The 12,868-nt window shown below is 46.4% G+C and overlaps 1 protein-coding gene across 12 annotated transcripts in view; it reads right to left on the minus strand.

Moving 5' to 3' along the window:
- Nucleotides 1–2,813: 2,813 nt before the first annotated feature.
- Nucleotides 2,814–12,868, minus strand: part of TNFRSF9 (TNF receptor superfamily member 9) — a 40,845-nt gene continuing 30,790 nt past the window's right edge. For 7 of the 12 annotated variants that reach the window (XR_006221181.1, XR_006221192.1, XR_006221180.1 and 4 more), the window contains 3 exons: nt 11,331–11,480; nt 9,615–9,781; nt 4,113–4,334 (listed from right to left, as the gene is read on the minus strand). The gene's annotated coding sequence lies outside the window, so the exon portion shown is untranslated. Of the gene's footprint in view, nt 3,272–4,112; nt 4,335–5,670; nt 5,860–8,561; nt 8,616–9,614; nt 9,782–11,330; nt 11,481–12,868 lie in introns of those variants that run through there. The other 5 variants (XR_006221189.1, XR_006221184.1, XR_006221183.1 and 2 more) reach the window with 5 other exon arrangements.

Raw genomic sequence — 12,868 nt, forward strand, 5'->3', positions numbered from 1 at the left:
TAGGGGAGGATCTGTTTCCTGCCCTTTGCAGTTTCCAAGGGCCACCTGCACTCCGTGGGCCCTGGTCAACTTCCTCCATGTCGATGGGGTTTCCGGGTCTCTTCCTCACTCTGACATTGGCTGTCCCACATCTTTTTTTCACTTATAAAGACCCCACAATTACATCGGGCTACCCCAACCCAAGATAACTCCCCATCTCAAGATCCTTAACTTAGCAAAGTTAACTTGGCAAAGTCTCTTTTGTCATGCAAAGTCATGTGGCCACCAGTTCTAGGGAACAGAATGTGGGCATCTTCACGGGCCACTTTTCAGCCCACCGTGTTCAACTTGTCTTGTGAAATCTCAGAGCAGAGACCTTACCTGTCTTCACATTCCTTAGGTCCCAACACCATGAGTTGAGCACATTTTTTCAGGGCTGAACAAATTGATAAACGCATGAGATTTGAATGCCGATACTCTGGCCACTTTATTACTCTTTCTCTCTTTTGACTACTTTGTCAGGGTTTTGCAATCCTTGAAGACAGAGCACTGGCTCATAGCAGAAACCAAAAAGTGAGAGCTGGGAGTTAAACACTTCCAGAAATACCATTTTTGCAAGCACAGGTGGTAGGTGACATAGCGGGGACCCCAAGAGCATCACCGAGTGTGAACACAAACGTCTCGTGAGGGGTCTGAGGCCATGAGCTGCTTGGAACGAAAGAAAAAAACCCACAATTATTCACCCCCATGCTGCAGTTGGGAGATTAGTATTTCTTGTCTGAAGCCCATAGGAGTGAGGCAGAGGCAGGGGTAGAGAAAACTTGGGTACGGCCACTGAGACACATCGTGGACTCTTTCCTCCACTGACTGTTGCTTGGTCACTCCGTGGCCACCGTAACAAATGGAGGTCTTTGAACCCTCCACATTGACTGGTCATGCTGGGGGTGCACCTCTTCTCAGATTTCTCAGGGCAAAGGCTGGGGGAGGAGGACAGGGCATCCTGCCAGGGCGGTAGGGGACAGGCAGCATGCAGTTCAAAGGCACAGGTGCCTCTGTAACCATTAACAAAGGAAAGACTAGTGGAGTGCCTGGGTGGCTCGTCAGTTAAGCGTCTGACTTCAGCTCAGGTCATGATCTCACGGTTGGTGGGTTCGAGCCCCATGTTGGGCTCTGTGCTGACAGCTCAGAGCCTGGAGCCTGCTTCGGATTCTGTGTCTCTTCCCGTGCCCCTCCCCTGCCTGTGCCCTGTCTCTTTCTCTCTCTCAAAAATTAATTAGTTTTTAAAAAGTTTTTTTAAAAAAGGAAAGACTGGAGCATGCAGAGATTCCTCAGGACCACAGGAACATTCTCCAAGAGTGGATTTGAATTGTGTAGCTCGTATCCCTTTATTTTCACCTTTTGGGAATGGTAAAATTATGTGTTTGGTTCATGAATATTGAACCCAGCTCTCACTGTGCCCTGAACCCCTTACAAACATTAACTCGTGCATCCTCGTGACAGCCCCCGAGCCCCTCTGGGTGAGGCCATGGCCACAGTGAGGTGAAGGGACGGGCCTGGTTCTCCCAGGAAGGACAGAGCAGTCGGGCTTCAGAAACTTGTTCTTGACCCGCTGCTCTGCTGGACCCTGAAATGCCAATTCTAGGAACGGTGACGACCAGACCCATGGGAAACAACTCATTCAGAGACTACCACTGAGGGCCAACGTGGAAAATTGGGTGTTTGGTGCCATTTTGCTGAATCTTCCTGTGCGAGTCCAGAGATGGATGTCCAGGAACCATGTAGCTGATTTTGCTCTGTTGAGATGTTCAGTGAACAGAGCCCCCCGTTGTTTCCTTCCTGGGCGGCCCATGGTACCTGCAAAGCCCTACCTACCTGTGAGGCGAGAATGTCCGTGGGAGAACCCCCAAATCGGGGAGCTGGGCGTGGGAGCAGGATGCTGACCCCGTGGGAGAAGTGGCCATCGAAGCAATAGAATCGGCCATAATACAGGTGAGGTCCTATTTCACTGGACACTGGCAGCTTGTCTAAGTTCTTCTGTTCTTACAAACTTGATTTTATCAGAAAGTGGGGCTGTGGCTGAGATTTATGAATCTTTACTTTCTGTTTAAACTTCTTCATGGCAGTGTGCTGTTGTACAAGATCTGACCTGCAGCATATTAATTTTTAAAAAGCTAACATTTGGGACACCTGGATAGCTCAGTCGATTAAGTGTCCAACTCTGGCTCAGGTGATGATCTCATGGTTTGTGAGTTCGAGCCTCGCATCAGGCTCTGTGCTGACAGCTCGGAGCCTGGAGCCTGGAGCCTGCTTCAGATTCTGTGTCTCCTTCTCTCTCTGCCCCTCCCCGACTTGTGCTCTGTCTCTACCAAAAATAAATAAATGTAAAAAAAAAATTAAATTAAAAAAGCTAACATTTGCAATTGAAAAATTTCTGTGGCTAAGGTGCCTGAGTGGCTCAGTTAAGCATCCAACTCTGGATTTCGGCTCAGGTCGTGATCTCACAGTTCGTGAGATCGAGCCCCACATCAGGCTCTGAGCTGACAGTGTGGATCCTGCTTGGAATTCTCTGCCTCCCTCTCTCTCTTTCCCTCCAGAGTGCTCTCTCTCTCCTTCTCTCTCTCTCTTAAAAAATAAATCAACTTAAAAAAAATTCTGTGGGCATTGCAAATAGGTTTCAAAGCAAAAAGGGAAGATGTGACTTACAGATTAACAATTATCCTTGTTCAGACAACCTTTCCAAAACCTTTTAATAATTCTGAAATTGTTTAGAAGGATATTCAAATGTCTGGGGAGCTGAAAGAAACAAAAATGCAGGAAAGAAACGTTTTCAAGTTCCACCTTCAACAACGAATGTATGAAGAAACCTCAATCACTTTCTCCAAACCTTAATCACATCTACAAAATATATCCTCACTTTTATTCCTTCCTCATTCCAAAAAGGGTGTATGTTTGAATGCAAATTGTCTTCTCTTGGTGACTAATGTCCCACTCTGCTGCATTTTAGGGTAGGGTAAGTAATGAAGCTCACTGACCCTTCTGTAGGTTTACTTTTCCGGAACGTACCAGCAACTAGTCCTGGGGCACCTGCTGTGTGCCCAGGTGCTGTGCTGGGTGCAGGGCTCTCTCAGCCACGAGCAGGACAGCCGTTCAGAGGGCTTGGAGGTGCAGAAGGAATCCAGCCAGTCTAGATGAGAAGTACATGGACCGGCATCAGGGGACCCTTCCGGACGGGCGTTAGGCTTTACAAAACCAGAGAAAGAGACTGATAGTCGTGAGGTTTAAGGAGATCCTTCTGTGAAAAGAAAAGAAAGAGAAGGGAAGGAAGACGTGGATTATGCTTGTTTGATCACTAGCTGCCTCAGGAGAGAATGGAGTGAAAGAGAAACATTCTCTTGAAAATGAGTAACACGGCCCCAGTGCCCAGAAGAGCTCAGCTGATGTGTGTTGTAGCTGGAAGCCACCTGGCTAGGGGCACCCTCCCTTCTTGGTCCTGAGACACACCTGGGAGAGCGCGAACAGTGATCCAGACACCTGCTCCCGGACTCTCAGGGGTCAAGCCCTCCAGGGCCAACCTTCCCTTGCTCTGGCAGCACAAGGTAAGAAAGACGACCCTCCCCCTTGGCTTCTCTATCATGATTTGCTCCTCGCCCTGTGCCTTTCAGCCCCAGGAAGTTGTCTGGGACAATGACCTCGTTGCCCTTGAATCCATGGCACACGCAGGTTGCAATCCGGCGGTGGAATTTACCGTAACAGGTCTAGACGCTGCTATGGGGTCTTTGCCGCATTCACTGGGGGTGGCGGAGGGGAAATCACAGAGAACGGAAACAAAGTCAACAGGGGCGCCTGGGTGGCTCAGTCGGTTAAGTGTCTGACTTTGGCTCAGGTCATCTCACAGTTCATGAGTTTGAGCCCCGCATCAGGCTTCCAGAGCCTGCTTTGGATTCTCTCTCTCCCTCTCTCTCTCAATAAGTAAACATTAAAAAAGAGAGAGAAACAAAGTCAGTAGAATATGTGGAAAGTTTACAGGAAGAAGTTTTTCAGATCACTGAGAAATAGAAGGAAAGAAAATATGCCACTCTTCAGACCTGGACATTGTTTTTAATCTTTTATTGATTTTTTTTTTTTGCCTCCTCTTTGTTTTATATCATTATAAATGGCCAGATATTTAACCTCTGTTTTCATCATCAGCTTTGTGCAGAAAGAAAATGCACCATTCAGGGCATCAGTTAAAACTGGCCCTACCTCGGATGCCTGAAGCAGCTATTCTCTTCTCAAGGCCATCCCCTTTGCCCCCAGTGACAGTGCCTTGGAGCTGGGTGTTCCATGCAGGAAATTCACAGGATAGACACCGGTGGCTGAGGGAAGGTGAGGAAAAACACGGTGCTGTTTTAGAATCAATAACCTGTCAATTATTAATGTAAAGGTAACTATCATTTGAAAAATAGTCTTTCATAATCAGAGCCAAACAAAGGCCGCATTGCTCAGTCTTCATTTCTTAATCAAGAATTGTTAAGAGTTCATTAAAGAATTTCATGTTATAACTGGAATAAAGGAGGCAAACCTACATCATGGAGGCTCTCTCCATTTTTCAAATCAGTGTTTGATATGCTAAATTTCAGAAGCAACATTGCTGTTGTTTTTTAAGTCAGCACTTGAGTTAAATAAGCATCTGTGTTTCTGTCATCCAGACAAGAGAGTGGGTGTGGGGGAGCAAATGCCACTTTCCCTATTTCAGTTCATTATGGAAACGTTTTCCAAGGGAAGTATCACAAATGCGCTGAATTGAAATTTTTTCTAGGCTTTATGTAGAGTGTTAAAGCCCAAAACCTGTGTTTTCACCTCATCTGTAATTAGATACTTGAGTTTTGGAAATTTTTTTTTTGAGCAGGGAGGGAGAGGGAGGTTGGGGGGGGAGAGAGAATCCCAAGCAAGCTCCATGCTCAGCAGAACCCAACTTGGAGCTCAATCCCATGACCCTGGAATCATGACCTGAGCCAACATCAAGAGCCGGACATTCAACAAATGAGCCACCCAGGGGCCTTGATACTTGAGTTTTCAAGAGTGACATTGCAGATAAGGGGGGACAGGTTGGTTATCCAGGCAGAAGAAATGGAGTGGAATCCCTACCTCACCCCATTTACAAAAATCACTTCTAGATGGATTATTAAAACAGAGGGAAAAAGGTCATCAAATTAAGCCCTAAACCCAGATGACTTTACTGTTCACAGTAGTCTCTTATGACATGGCCAAGCTCCATCCTGCATAGATTACTTTACTTGCTGTGTGGAACCTGGGTGGGAGGCAGGCTGCTGGAAGGCAGCTGCAATGGTCCAGGCAAAAAGTACTGAAGGCATGAATTAGGATAGTGGCAGTGGCAGCTGGGACCAAAAGGTGGGACTGGATTCTGGAAATATACACTGAGATGTACGGGTTAGTTAAATGCAGATGGTGAAAAAGACAATCTAAGGATACTAATCTGTTTCCTGCCGTGGGAGAGGAAATGAGAAGGGCTGGTTTATGGAGGAAGGTGATATTTACTAAAAAAGCTGCCATTCATCGAGGTGTTCTATGGATCAGGTACTGTGCCGCATGATATATACAATCTGAGTGAATATATAAACTCACTAAAGCCTCAGGAAATGTGGGTAAGGCAGATGTTCTTGTCTTCATTTTATAAATGAGGAAACAGACCTGGAGAGGTTAATCCAGTGCCGTCAAACCCCAAGCAAGGAGTGTCGATCATTTTGGAATATCTCGAGTTTGAGATGTCTGTGAGAATCCATGCGGACTCGTCCAGCAGATAATTGAGCGCATGAGGCTGAGCCCTGGGTTAGGTCGGGGAAAGGATTCCAGGCAGAAGGAAGAGCAAATTCAAATGCCCTAAAGCAGGAAAGAGTTTCTTATTTCCTGTCCATGAGCAAATATTTTCTTTCTTGTGGTGAGTCATGCATAGTCATCGGACTACTGGGTTACTAGGGAACAGCATCCCTAATTAGGTACCTTTTACTTCATTCTCTTTAATTTGGAGGCATGTTATTCTTTGAGGATAACAGACTCTGGCAACTAGCTCCACGATCTCAGACAAGTTGCCAAACTTCTTAGGCCGTCCTTCTTCCCATCCACGGAAGGAGAGGCTGAAATTTTACAGCCTCTTGCTTCCTTTCCCACCCAGCTCTTTTCTCTCTCTGATCCCTGGCCAGCCGCCTGCACCGAGTGGTGTTTACTGCCCTCTTGTGGCAGAGGCGTCTTGTTCTTTGCAGTGTATTGTAGGACGTAATGACTTCTAATGAAATCTAAAAGATCGAATTTTGCAAGAGTAAAGGCCTGCACATATGTGTTATTATGTTTACATTTGAGTATCAGGTTTGCTAAGAGCAATGGGAGAGGAGGGACGAAGGAGGAAGAGAAAGAGGAAGGAAGAGAAGGAGGAAGGGAGGGAGGAGGGGAAGAGAGAAGGGAGGGAGAGAAGGGACAGAGGGAGGAAAGGAAGGAGGGGAGGAGAGAAGAAAGGGAAGGAGGAAGGAAGGAAAGGGAGGAAGACAAAGGAAAAAGGAATAAAGAAGCTACCAGTTTTTAGATTCTGAGCCAGGCCTCCAAATAGTTACCTTGTTTCTCCTTGACTAGTAGTAAGTAGTAGCTCAAATTTGGGATTTGAAAAGTGAGCTTCATGTGTGTTACTACCCATTTGATGTACTTTTCATAACGAAGATTAGGTGAAAGATTTTTTTTTCCCCACAACTGCCGAAGTTAGAATTTTAGAGTTTTGAGATTTCTAAAATTCAGATCATAGAATAATTTTTTTTCTGGATTATATTTGAATCTATTTATTATTGACTTTAGGATATTTTAGTTTGCATTTTACACATGGTATTTAAGGAACGTGACAAATAAATAAATATGGTAGCCAGTGTTAGCTTTTTGGGATGAAGCTGAAACAGTGATTGAAAGTTGACGAAAGGAAGCAGACCTCTGACCGTTCTCGGTGTCAAGAAATCAGGTTGCACAAGAGAAAAGCTCATGTGGCACACGCTTCTAGAAAAGGAGAGAGCCCGCAGGTGGCAGGGAGCAGCCGAATTTGGAGCCAGTTCAGCCCTGTCCACGTGGTGGCCTCTGAGTCAGACCTTGGGCAGGGAAGCAGTCATCTGAAATCAACTTCTACAAATCATGCTGGAAATGTTATGTTTGAGAGATCTGTAAAATCTGGAAGAGTTTTTTTTTTTCAATTTTTAATTAAGTTTTCATTTTAATTCCAGTATAGTTAAGAGTGTTAGCTTCACGTGCGCAGTATAGGGACTCACCAATTCTATGCATCACCTGGTGCTCCTCACAAGTGCCCGCCTTAATCCCCATCCCCATTTCCCCACCCCCGCCCTCCTCCCCTCTGGTGACCATCAGTGTGTTCTCCGGAACTAAGAGTCTGCTCAGGGGCGCCTGGGTGGCTCAGTCGGTTGAGCCTCTGACCTCAGCTCAGAACATGATCCCACAGTTCATGAGTTCAAGCCCTGTGTCAGGCTCGAACTGACAGCTTAGAGCCTGGAACCTGCTTTGAATTCTATGTCTGCCCCTCCCCTGCTCATGTTCTCTCTCTCTCAAAAATAAATAAGCTTTAAAAAAAAATTAAAAGGAGTCTGTTTCTTGACTTACCTCTCTAACTCTTACTTATTTTTGAGACAGAGAGAGACAGAGTGTGTGATCAGGGGAGAGGCAGAGAGAGAGGGAGACACAGAATCCAAAGCAGGCTCCAAGCTGTCAGCACAGAGCCTGATGCAGGGCTCAAACTCACAGACTGAGAGATCATGACCTGGACCAAAGTGGGACACTTAACCGACTGAGACACCCAGGCACCCCAGTCTCCCTCTGCCCTCTCCCCTCCCCCCTCCCCCCTCCCTCTCCCTCTCTCAACCCTCTCCCTCTCTTTTCAATCTTTGCTTGTTTTGTTTCTTCAATTCCACGTGAGTGAAACCACGTGGTATTTGTCTTTCTCTGACTGACTTCATTTACCATCATACTCTCAAGCTCCATCCGTGTTGTTGCCATAGCAAGATTTCGTTCCTTTGGATGGCTGAGTAATATTCCATTGTGTGTGTGTGTGTGTGTGTGTGCACGCACGTGCGTGCTCATCACATCTTCTTTATCCATTCATCTATCAAGGACACTTGGGTTTCTTCCCCGATTTGGCTATTAGAAATAATGCTGCTCTAAACATGGGTCCATATATCCCCTTGAATTAGTGTTTTTGTATTCTTTGGGTAACTACCCAGTAGTGCAATTACTGGATTGTAAAGTAGTTCTATTTTTACTTTTTGAGGAACCTCTATACTGTTTAAATCTGGAAGGTTTTTAAACTGCCTGTGTACCCTCTAACTGGCCATACATGGAGTATATGAGGCAAATCGAAAATCCCAGGTCAGTGAGCTTTGCTCCTTCCTTCACTGCACGAAAGGATCCTTGGAGAATGTTATATAATAAGAGTGTAACCGCAAAAATAAATCTGTTTAAAATCTTAATCAGATTATAATTGGCCTCCGATTTCCTGCTGGAAATTGTCAGGAATCACCAAAAGTTTAATCAGGCAGATAAATCTCTTTTTCCCTTGCAGTGTTCCTTAAGGTGAAATGTCAGGTCTTCCCCTGCCTCTGTTTTAAAGGAGACAGGCAATATATTTAGGAAGCATTTAAGCACATACTATATACTACATAGGAATTGAGGATTCAGAGAATGAGTAAGCCACACTTCCTCTCTCAAGGATTTTACAGCCAGGCAAGAAGACGGATGGATGGATGGATGGATGGACACGGGGCCAATATGCATACAGCGGGAGGCCCAGGGAAGGAGGGGTCTATGGAGGGAGGTCGGACTCACAGAAGGAGGCTGCTTTGGCAGATGTTTAAGGAAGAGCAGGATTTTGTCAGGCAGATAGGGTGTTTTAAGCAGAGGGTAAAAGCCTGCGGTCGAATCCAGAGTCATGAAACAGCTGGTATGTGCGGAGAACTGGCAATTCAATGCAAGACTGGCTTGGTGCTGGCTGGGATGGTGACCTGGGAGTTTTGAACTTCACCCTGGGGACACTGGGAATCCCTTGATCAAGGGCGGGCAGCACAACGATGGGGTTACATTTGTGCAGTCGGAGACATGCCTGAGGTTGTAAATAGGCTTGATGGTGAGGGTGAGGGACAGGACCCAGGTCCTTGCGTAAGAGTGCTCGCCTTAAGGCCTCCTCAAGCAAGAGGGCAGGGATGCTGGAGGAGGGGCAGGGTCTAGGGATTACATAGTGAATTCAGCTTTGAAATCTTAGTGAACACGAGACCTCTTCCGTGTGGATTAGAGGTTCTGTCTCCTCCATCTGTCCAGCCAGCCTTCTTTTTTTTTTTTAACTTTTTTATTTTTTTATTTTTTTATTTTTGAGACAGAGAGAGACAGAGCATGAACGGGGGAGGGGCAGAGAGAGAGGGAGACACAGAATCGGAAGCAGGCTCCAGGCTCTGAGCCATCAGCCCAGAGCCCGACGCGGGGCTCGAACTCACGGACCGCGAGATCGTGACCTGAGCTGAAGTCGGACGCTTAACCGACTGAGCCACCCAGGCGCCCCGTGTCCAGCCAGCCTTCTATCGGCGTGTCTGTATCTATGTACTTACACATGTTTCCATTCTTCTATTTTTCAGTCTTCACTTTTATCTGATGGTTTCCTCCTTTGATGATCTTTGTCTGAATTAATTACTTCATTAAGGGCTGCAAAACGGTGTCATTGCTGTTGCTTTCTGGTATCACAATTTCCTTCCCCGATCGGGGGTATTTGGTTGCCCTGAAATATGATATATATGGGACAGGCAGGATAAATGTTTAATTCCCTTTCTTTGATTGGGATGGGAAATTTCTTAATTTTTTTAAGTTTGTCCATTTATTTTTGAGAGAAAAAGAGAGGGAGAGAGAATCCGAAGTAGGTGCCACACCACCAGCACAGAGCCTGAGGTGGAGCTCTAACCATGAACCATGAGATCGTAACCTGAGCCAAAATCAAGAGTCAGGCACTTAATCGACTGAGCCACCCAGGCACCCCAGGACTAGAAAATTTTATTTTGACACTTAGATAGATTATCTTAGATAAAATCAGAAAAGATGAAAGGATAATTTTTCTTCTGTCATTAACACTGATAGGAAGATGCCCTGATCCACATCCCAGCATCCTATGTGGGTCATCTTCAACAGACCCTTCCTCTCTTACAAAGCCACATGAGCAAATGGTGGGTTTATCATTTTTTAAATGTAAAAAAAGTATTTCTTAATTGTCTATAAAAGTTATTTGTCTAATAAAAAAAATAAAAGTTGGGGCACCTGGGTGTTTCAGTCAGTTGACCGTCTGACTCTTGATTTCAGTTCAGGTCATGACCCCAGGATCATAGTATTGAGCCCCATGTCAGGCTCTGTGATGACAGCAAGGAGCCTGCTTGGGATTTTCTCTCTCTCCCCCTGTCTCTCTGCCCCTCCCCTGCTTGTTCACTCTCCCTCTCTCTTTCAAAATAAATAAACATTTTTGGGGCGCCTGGGTGGCTCAGTCAGTTGAGCATCCAACTTTGGCTCAGGTCATGATCTTATGGTTTGTGAGTTCAAGCCCCACATTGGGCTCCCCGCTGTCAGCATGGAGCCCACTTCGGATCCTCTGTCCCCCCCGCCCAACTCTGTCTCCGCCCCTCCCCCACTTGTGCACTCTCAAAAATAATAAACATTAAAAAAAAACAAAATAAATAAACATTTTTTTAATTTACCATTTTAACCATTTTTAAGTGTACAGGTTATGTACACAAAGCACAGTCATACTGTGCTGCCACCACCATCAGTCCCCATCAGTTTTTTCATCTTGCAAAATTGAAACTCTGTCCTTATGAAATGCTAACATCCCAGTTCCCAGAGAAGGCTGGTTTGTCGCTTTGTAAGGTGCTGCTGCACCTTATCATCACCTTGTGTTTTTGTTAACCTGGCTTCAGAAGGATTGAATAAGGTATTAAAATGGCCTTTATAACAAGTGCACAATTAATGCATAAAATATGAACATGGAGTCCTTTTGCCACTCTCTTGCCTGTATCTTCAATTTCCTTGTCCCTCTGACCTTCTGTCAGTCTGGGGGCAGTCTGCCCTGCCTTTCCTGACCCTACACAGCCCCCAGTGTATCTGGACCTGCATCCCTGCAGAGCGAAGGCTCACCTGGGTTCTAGCAGCAATCCAAGCCTCCAATAAGGCAGGTCTCATTCTCCCATCCATCAGTCTCCCCTGCACACCCCATGCCCATAAAGGATCCCGGAGAACCTTCTAGCAGGCACCCCTCCTTTTCCCCTCCATCAAAACTGGGGGCCTACCACCATCTTCACTCATCTGGCTCCATCCTCCTGTAAAACTGGGGTCTTCTGTCATCACTGTTCCCTGTGTTCTGGGCCATCCTCTGGGTCACCAGGCACCAGCTGCCATGACTTGAACATCTGTATATCATGTTGTTTGAGTCTCCTCAACTAAAAGAGAACACAATTTAGAGGGGGGAAAGATGGCATCAGAGTAGCAGGACCCTAGGTTTGCCTCATCCCAGGAACACAACTAGATAACTATAAAATCTTCCTAAATAGCCCAGAAATTGACCTGAAGACTGGCAGAACAAACTCCACAATTAAAGGGAGAGAAGAGGCCACATTGAAGAAGGTACGAAGTGTGGAGATGTGGCTTGGGGGACAAACAGATCTCGGGTGCTGCAGGGGGTGGGGGAGCCATGGTCATGGAGATAGGTAAGGGAGAGGAGCACACAGGGGAACGCACAAGGAGAATGTTCCCCAATGCCACTGGACTGGAAAATGAGAGGGGTTGAATCTCATGAGTTCTTGCAACCCACAGGGCTTGACTGGGATAGAGCCCAGAGAGCATTGCACTGCTCCTGAAGAGAAAGCAGGCAAAACAAAAACAAAAACAAAAACAAAAACAAAAAACAGAAAACAAAAACAAAAACCCACAACAACAACAACAAGGGTCAGAAAGCATGGAAACAGCAATCTGAAAAATGCTTGGGACACACAGTGGGAAAGATTATTTGCTCTTCTCAGAGTGTGTCCCTGAGAGGTAGTGTTCATGGAGACACCTCTCTGGGGAACAAAGGGGCTGTCTGGCACCATTTCCCTCCCCTGCCCCTCAGCATAAACACAGAGCTACCTGCGGGAAGCCCCATAGCACTCACATTGGCTGCCTAACTTGCTTATACCAGACCCCACCCCCTGTGCTCTGGCAGGACACCCCTTCTAAGTCAGGCCTGCCTCAGTCCCAGCACAGTGGGCTGCGCCCCTGGAAGACCAGCACAAACCCAGGCCCACACCATATCTTCTGACCAGAGAATTCTACAGGGCCTCAGTTCTGGTGGAGGTGGTGTCAGGTCTCATTTTACAAGCAGACCAGAGCACATGTAGTTAACACTCACTACATTCAGGCCAGGGAGCAAACACTGCCCACAGCAAGGACAGCCTGAAGAATAGAGCAGCCATGACACAACAGCAGAGTGCACGCAGCACACACCTGAGACACTCCATGAGGCACGAGGTCCTGGACACTACATGATCTCCCCTTCAAAAAACCATTACTTAGGGGCGCCTGGGTTGCGCAGTCGGTTAAGCGTCCGACTTCAGCCAGGTCACGATCTCGCGGTCCGTGAGTTCGAGCCCCACGTCAGGCTCTGGGCTGATGGCTCGGAGCCTGGAGCCTGTTTCCGATTCTGTGTTTCCCTCTCTCTCTGCCCCTCCCCCGTTCATGCTCTGTCTCTCTCTGTCCCAAAAATAAATAAAAAAAAACAAAAAAACAAAAACAAAAAAAAACAAAAAAAACCCATTACTTTCAGGAGCAAGAAACATAACTTGCTTTTCTA

The sequence above is a fragment of the Panthera tigris genome, chromosome C1 (assembly GCF_018350195.1).
Source record: "Panthera tigris isolate Pti1 chromosome C1, P.tigris_Pti1_mat1.1, whole genome shotgun sequence".
NCBI lineage: Eukaryota > Metazoa > Chordata > Mammalia > Carnivora > Felidae > Panthera > Panthera tigris.